Raw genomic sequence first — 6,805 nt, forward strand, 5'->3', positions numbered from 1 at the left:
GGGGGCTCCTACTTAGCTCTAACTTCCTACCTACAGTGACACATAGCTCCCATAGTTGCTAATCCCCCACCTTTGTCAAATCCCATGTAAGACAACAGTCTCCTCTTCCTCAGCAGCCACAGCTTACCCTTCCTGGCAGTTAGTAATAAACCAGGTTTGTAGTTTCTGCAGGAGTTCCTTGGTGTCTAACCTGACATCCAGCCTTGGTGGGCCAGCTGATGGGAAGACCTCCAGCGGGAACACAAGCTCACAACTGGCTGGTTTAACTTTTTTCTCTTCTTTCTGTATCTCATCCAGTTGTTTCTGTGCTACATTGCAACTCCATAGGGTCAGGTTCTTCTCTTCTTTGCTCACAGTACAGTAACCTAAAATAATACCTGACAGTAGGAATAAGCAAATGAATAAGTAATAGAAATGTTGCTGAATCATTATTTCTCAACTGAAATTGAGGTAATCTTGAAGGAGAAAAAAACAAAACTTGGAAGCCAAAATGTAGATGTGCCCCAAGGCTAAGCACATCATCAAAACTCAAGTCATCCCAGCTTCCCAGAAATGATCTCCAAAGAGAGAAATGTGGAGCCAAGGTGTTGGCTTGAAAGAGTAAAACTGTTAAACCTACTGACTAGAGGGACGCATAAGAGCTCTGCCTTAAAAAAAGATTAATTTGGCCGGGCGGTGGTGGCGCACACCTTTAATCCCAGCACTCGGGAGGCAGAGGCAGGCGGATCTCTGGGAGTTCGAGGCCAGCCTGGTCTACAAGAGCTAGTTCCAGGACAGGCACCAAAAGCTACAGAGAAACCCTTTCTCGAAAAACCAAAAAAAAAAAAAAAAAAAGAATAAGCACAGCTTATTGATAGCAGCATTTTCTCAGCTGGGCAATTGCTCTCATTTAAGAGAGGCTTCCTGACTCAGCTTTAGCTGCAAAAACTATGCAGCCCCTTTAAGGGACTCTAGCTACAAAACCTTGCAGATATTTTAAGAGGTCCTGCAACAAAACACTTAGGGTATTGATGAAAAGAAAAGCTGACCACATGCTTCTTGGTGATGGCAGGGACCTTGAAACACAAGAGTTGTGGCAATAAACATGGCTACAGACGGTACCTCAGCCATAAGGCTGAATCTCAGAAAGCTAAGAAATGGGCTGGATCCAGCCACCAGAGTCATGGCTTTAATTCTAGCCATATCGCTTAGCAAATTAAAGACTCATGTGGTCAGAAAAAGTGAGATATACAGTAAAGAAAGATTAAAAGAAGAAAACCTCTAAATGGTTTCCACTGTGTTAAAAATATATACAGGCTTGGGGGAAAAAAAAAGAAAAAAGGATAAAGTCCTTAAAGAAAGGGAGTAGATGGGTGAGGTGGTACACACCTTTAATCCCAGCACTTGGGAAACAGAGGCAGGCAGATCTCTGTGAGTTCAAGGACAACCTGGTTTACAGAGTGAATTCCAGAATAGCCAAACATACACAGAGAAATTCTGTCTCAAAAAGCCAAAAAGTAAAAGTAAAAATAAAAGAAATAGAACTTAAAGACATAAAAAGATGGAAAATACACAGAGAGTCTGGATACTGTATATTATTATGTTGCCTTTGAATTGTCTGAGAGATGAGGAAGGAGCAACAGCTGTGAAAAGACATTTAAATATAAATGCTGCTGGATTAATAAACCATAAATATTTTGTAAATGCCTTGACTTTAAAACTGAAGTCAAAAGATATGTTACTTTGGAGAAGAGGTTTTGCTTTTGTTTCCACAGAAAATGAGAGGCTATGAATACATTCTGAATTAAGAAAAATCAGGTTTGATCAAGGAAGACCACCTGAGAAATTTCTGATAGGAGCAGATGACCCGGATGTCTGAGTTCTACATCCAGAACAGATTCAAGACTGCTGGCTGAGATGATCAAGCCTCACAGGATACTCCAGTCATGACTTGATGATAATTATAAATTTTCTTTAGGTCCCTATAAGATTATAGTGCCCCCAACCAGCAGGAAGTAGCCTGGAAAACCACACCCACATTCCCCAAAAATGGACTATGGATATTTTGCTTTGTTTAGAATGTTGGTTACAAGTTCTTATGGATAATGGTCAGGAGAAAAGCTAAGCAAAGGATATTAGATTCAGAGTTCTGGTTCCTTAAAAAATAGGTGGGGGGAAGTGTTGTGGGACAATTGTACCCTGTCAATTCTATTTTAATAAAATGCTGATTGGCCAGTAGCCAGGCAGGAAATAGAGGTGGGACAACCAGACAGGAAGTAGAGGCAGGTCAAAATGAGAACAAAAGAATTCTGGGAAGAAGGGAGTCAGTCCTAGTCCATAGTCATGACCCAGCCATAGAAGAAGCAAGATGCCAAATAAGGTACTGAGCCACGTGGCTAACATAGGCAAGAATAATGGACTAATATGAATTATAAGAGTTAATAAGTCTGAGCTACTAGGCCAATCAGTTTATAACTAATGTAGACTTCTGTGTGATTTCTTTGGGATTCAATGACTGTGGAAACCGGGCAGGACAGAAACCTCAGACAACAATGACCAGATGGTTTCAGCTCAGAATTCTACAAGATTTTCAAAGAAGAACTAATACCAATACTCCTCAAATTATTCCACACAATAGAAACAGAAGGAACATTGCCAAACTCGTTTTATGAAGCTACAATTACCCTGATACCCAAATGACACAAAGACATTACTAAGAAAGAGAATTACAGCCCAGTCTCACTCATAATATTCAATATTATATGGAAAATATTAAATAAAATACAGGGAAATCAAATCCAAGAACACATAAAAATTATCATCCATCATGATCAAGTTGGCTTCATCCCAGAAATGTAGGGATGGTTTAACATACAAAAATCTATCAATGTAATCCACCATATAAACAAACTGAAAAATAAAAACCATATGTTCATCTCATGAGATGCTGAAAATACCCTTTGACAAAATACAACATCCCTTCATGATAAAAGTCTTGGAGAGACCAGGGATACAGAAACATACCTAAACATAACAAAGGAAATATACAGCTAGCCAACAGCCAACATCAAACTAAATGGAGAGAAAATCCCAGCAATCCCACTGAAATCAGGAATAAGATAAGCTTGTCCACTCTCTTCATATCTATTCAATATAGTTCTTGAGGCCCTAGCAAGAGCAATAAGACAACAAAAGGTAGTCAAGGGGATACAAGTCAGAAAAGAAGAAATCAAACTCTCACTGTTTTCTGATGATATGATAGTTTACATAAGCAACCCCAAAAATTCTACCAAGGAACTTATACAATTCATAAACACTTTCAGTAATGTAGCAAGATACAAGATTAACTCAAAAAAAAAAAACAGTAGCCCCCCTGATGATAAATGGGCTGAGAAAGAAAGCAGAGAAACAACACCCTTCACAATACCCACAAATAACATAAAATCTTGGAGTAACTCTAACAAAACAAGTGGAAGACCTGTATGACAAGAACTTTGAATCTTTGAAGAAAGAAATTGAAGAAGATACCAGAAAATGGAAATATCTCCCATGCTCTTGGGTAGGTAGAATTAGCATAGTAAAAATGACAATCTTACCAAAAGCAATCTACAGATTTCAATGCAATGCCCATCAAAATCCCAGAAAAATTCTTCACAGAACTTTAAAGAACAATATTCAATTTCATATGGTAATGCAAAAAACCCAGGATAGCCAAAACAATATTGTACAATAAAGGAACTTCTATAGGTAGGCATCACAATCCCTGACTTCAAACTCCACTACAGAGCTACAGTACTGGAAACAGCCTGGTATTGGCATAAAAACAGACAGGAGGAGCAATGGAACCCAATTGAAGACCCAGATATTAATCCACACACCTACAAACACCTGTTTTTTGAGAAAGAAGCAAAAAATATCAAAAGGAAAAAAGAAAGCATATTTAACAAATGGTGCTGGCATAACTGGATATCAACATGTAGAAGAGTGAAAATAGGCCCATATCTATCACCATGCACAAATCTCAAGACCAAAGGGATCAAAAACCTTAACATAAAGCAAATGACACTGAACCTCACAGAAGAGAAAGTGGAAAGTATACTTGAACGCATTGGCACAGGAGACCACTTTCTAAATATAACCCCAGTAGCACAGACACAAGAGAAACAATAAATAGGACCTCCTGAAACTGAAAAGCTTCTATAAAGCAAAGGAAATGGTCAACAAGACAAAACAGCAGCCTACAGAATGGGAAAAGATCTTCACCAACCCCACATCAGACAGAAGACTGATCTCCAAAATATATGAAGGAACTCAAAAAATTGGTCACCAAAAGAACAAATAATCTAATAAAAAATGGAGTATAGCCGGGCGGTGGTGGTGCATGCCTTTAATCCCAGCACTCGGGAGGCAGAGACAGGAGGATCTCTGTGAGTTCGAGGCCAGCCTGGTCTACAAGAGCTAGTTCCAGGACAGGAACCAAAAGCTACAGAGAAACCCTGTCTCGAAAAATCCAAAAAAAAAAAAAAAAAAAAAAATGGAGTATAGACCTAAAAAGAGAACTCTCAACAGAGAAATCTAAAATGGCTGAAAGACACTTAAGGAAATGTTCAACATCCCTAGCCATCAGAGAAATGCAAATCAAAACAACTCTGAGATTTCATCTTACGCCTGTAAGAATGACCAAGATCAAAAATACTGATGACAACTTATGCTGGAGAGGTTGTGGGGAAAAGGGAACACTTCTGCATTGCTGGTGGGGAATGCAAGCTGGTACAACCCCTTTGGATGTCAGTGTGGCGATTTCTCAGAAAATTAGGAAACCTTCCTCAAGACCCAGTAATACCACTTTTGGGTATATATCCAAAGGATGCTCAATTGTGCCACAAGGACATGTGCTCAACCATGTTCATAGCAGCTTTGTTTGTCATAGGCAGAACCTGGAAACAACTTAAATGTCCCTCACCCAAAGAATGGATAAGGAAAATGTGGTACATTTACACAATGGAGTACTACACAGCAAAAAAAAAAAAAAAATGACATCTTGAAATTTGCAGGCAAAGTGATAAATCTAGAAAACATCATATTGAATGAGGTAAGCCAGATCCAGAAAGACAAATATCATATGTACTCACTCACTCATAAGTGGCTTTTAGACATAAAACAAAGAAAACAAGCCTACAATTCATAATCCCAGAAATCCTAGACAACAATGAAGACCCTAAGAGAAACAGACATGGATCTAATCTACATGGGAGGTAGAAAAATACAAGATCTCCTGAGTAAACTGAGAGAGCATTGGGACCATGGGAGAGGGTTGAAGGGGAGTGGAGAGGAAGAAAAGGGAGCAGAGAAAAATGTATAGCTCAATAAAATCAATAATAATTAAAAAAACCAACATGGCACTGTACAGGGTTCTTACTACATGGTTGGGGGGGGGGTCTAATTTTGGTTGGGGGGGTCTAATTTTCAAACTGTTATTTCATAAGTACAACAAACTAATTTTGACAGAGAGAGAATAAAATCTAATATTTAACTCTTAACATCTTTCTTAGATTAGAGAAGATACAAATGATTCGAAATCAATTTTGAAAGTATACTCAGTATTAGAAACATGGATTCTTCAAAATTGGACATTTACATCCTATTGCATGTTCATATAGAAGAAGAATGTAAATTCAAAGCACTAACAGTGTCATTATGACTTACTTGCATTCTTTTAAGTTGGTGTAGGACTCTGTCTCCCAGGAAGTGGCACAGGTTTAAAAAAAAAAAAAACCAACTAATAACTAAGAACAAAGGAATATTGTGAGATAAGAAATGCTCACCATATATTCACAGAAATTTTACCCAGAGTTCAACAGCAAGCTGAAATGAAGTAATTTTACTTTCCTCAGATATTATTGCATTTTACGTGTCATTCACATGTGTAGGCACATGTATGTGTAGAGGTATGTGTCTAATGTTTGCATATATATCTCGTGTTTGTGCATGTGTGTGGAGGTTGGAGGTTGGTTTCAGGAATCATGCTCAACCTCTCCCACCTTACAGAGGCAGGCTCTCTCAGTCAAACCAGAACTCGCTGACACGATGAATGTTGATATCCAGCTTGCTCTGGGGTCCACCCATTCTGCAGTTATCTGGTGTTTATGTGAGTATCTAGGGATCCAAACTCTCGTCCCCATGCTTAGCAACAGCCATCTCCCCAGCCTAAAACATTGTTTTTAGAAATGTTTTAAGCACAATCCAAAGCAATATATTTTTATATTACAATCCAGTCCAGCTAAGCCACTGCTGAACAAAAAAGTCACAAAACAATACATGCTGCATTGTGATATTCTCTAAAACTTTTTGTTCTTTATTCTTTTCCATACAACGATGCTGGTTTAGATCCACTTATGCACTGAGGCCAGCAAGTTGAAAAGTTTTGGTCTAAAGCTGGGTGAAGTGAAGGACTGCATGCCTGTAATCCCAGCACTTGGAAGGCAGAGGCAGGAAGCTTACTTGTAAATTTGAGGCCAGTTAGGAACACACATAAAGATCCAGCCTCAAAACACCATAGAAGAAAATAGGAAGACACTAATCTAAAGGGGAATAATATAGAACTGCACTTTCCCCTTCCTCCTATTCTCTCTCTCATAAACACAAATGCACACACACACACAATACACACAGAGACATGCACATATATGCAATACATTGAACACAAAACAACTTCAAACCTGCTGCTTTCTCAGCAAGCTTCAAATTATTTAAGTAGAAGGGTGCCCCTTGTATTATAAAGGTGTTATAAACATTCTGTAATTAGCAGGATTTTTTTTGTCTAAGA

This window comes from Chionomys nivalis, chromosome 1, assembly GCF_950005125.1.
Source record: "Chionomys nivalis chromosome 1, mChiNiv1.1, whole genome shotgun sequence".
NCBI classification, from domain to species: domain Eukaryota; kingdom Metazoa; phylum Chordata; class Mammalia; order Rodentia; family Cricetidae; genus Chionomys; species Chionomys nivalis.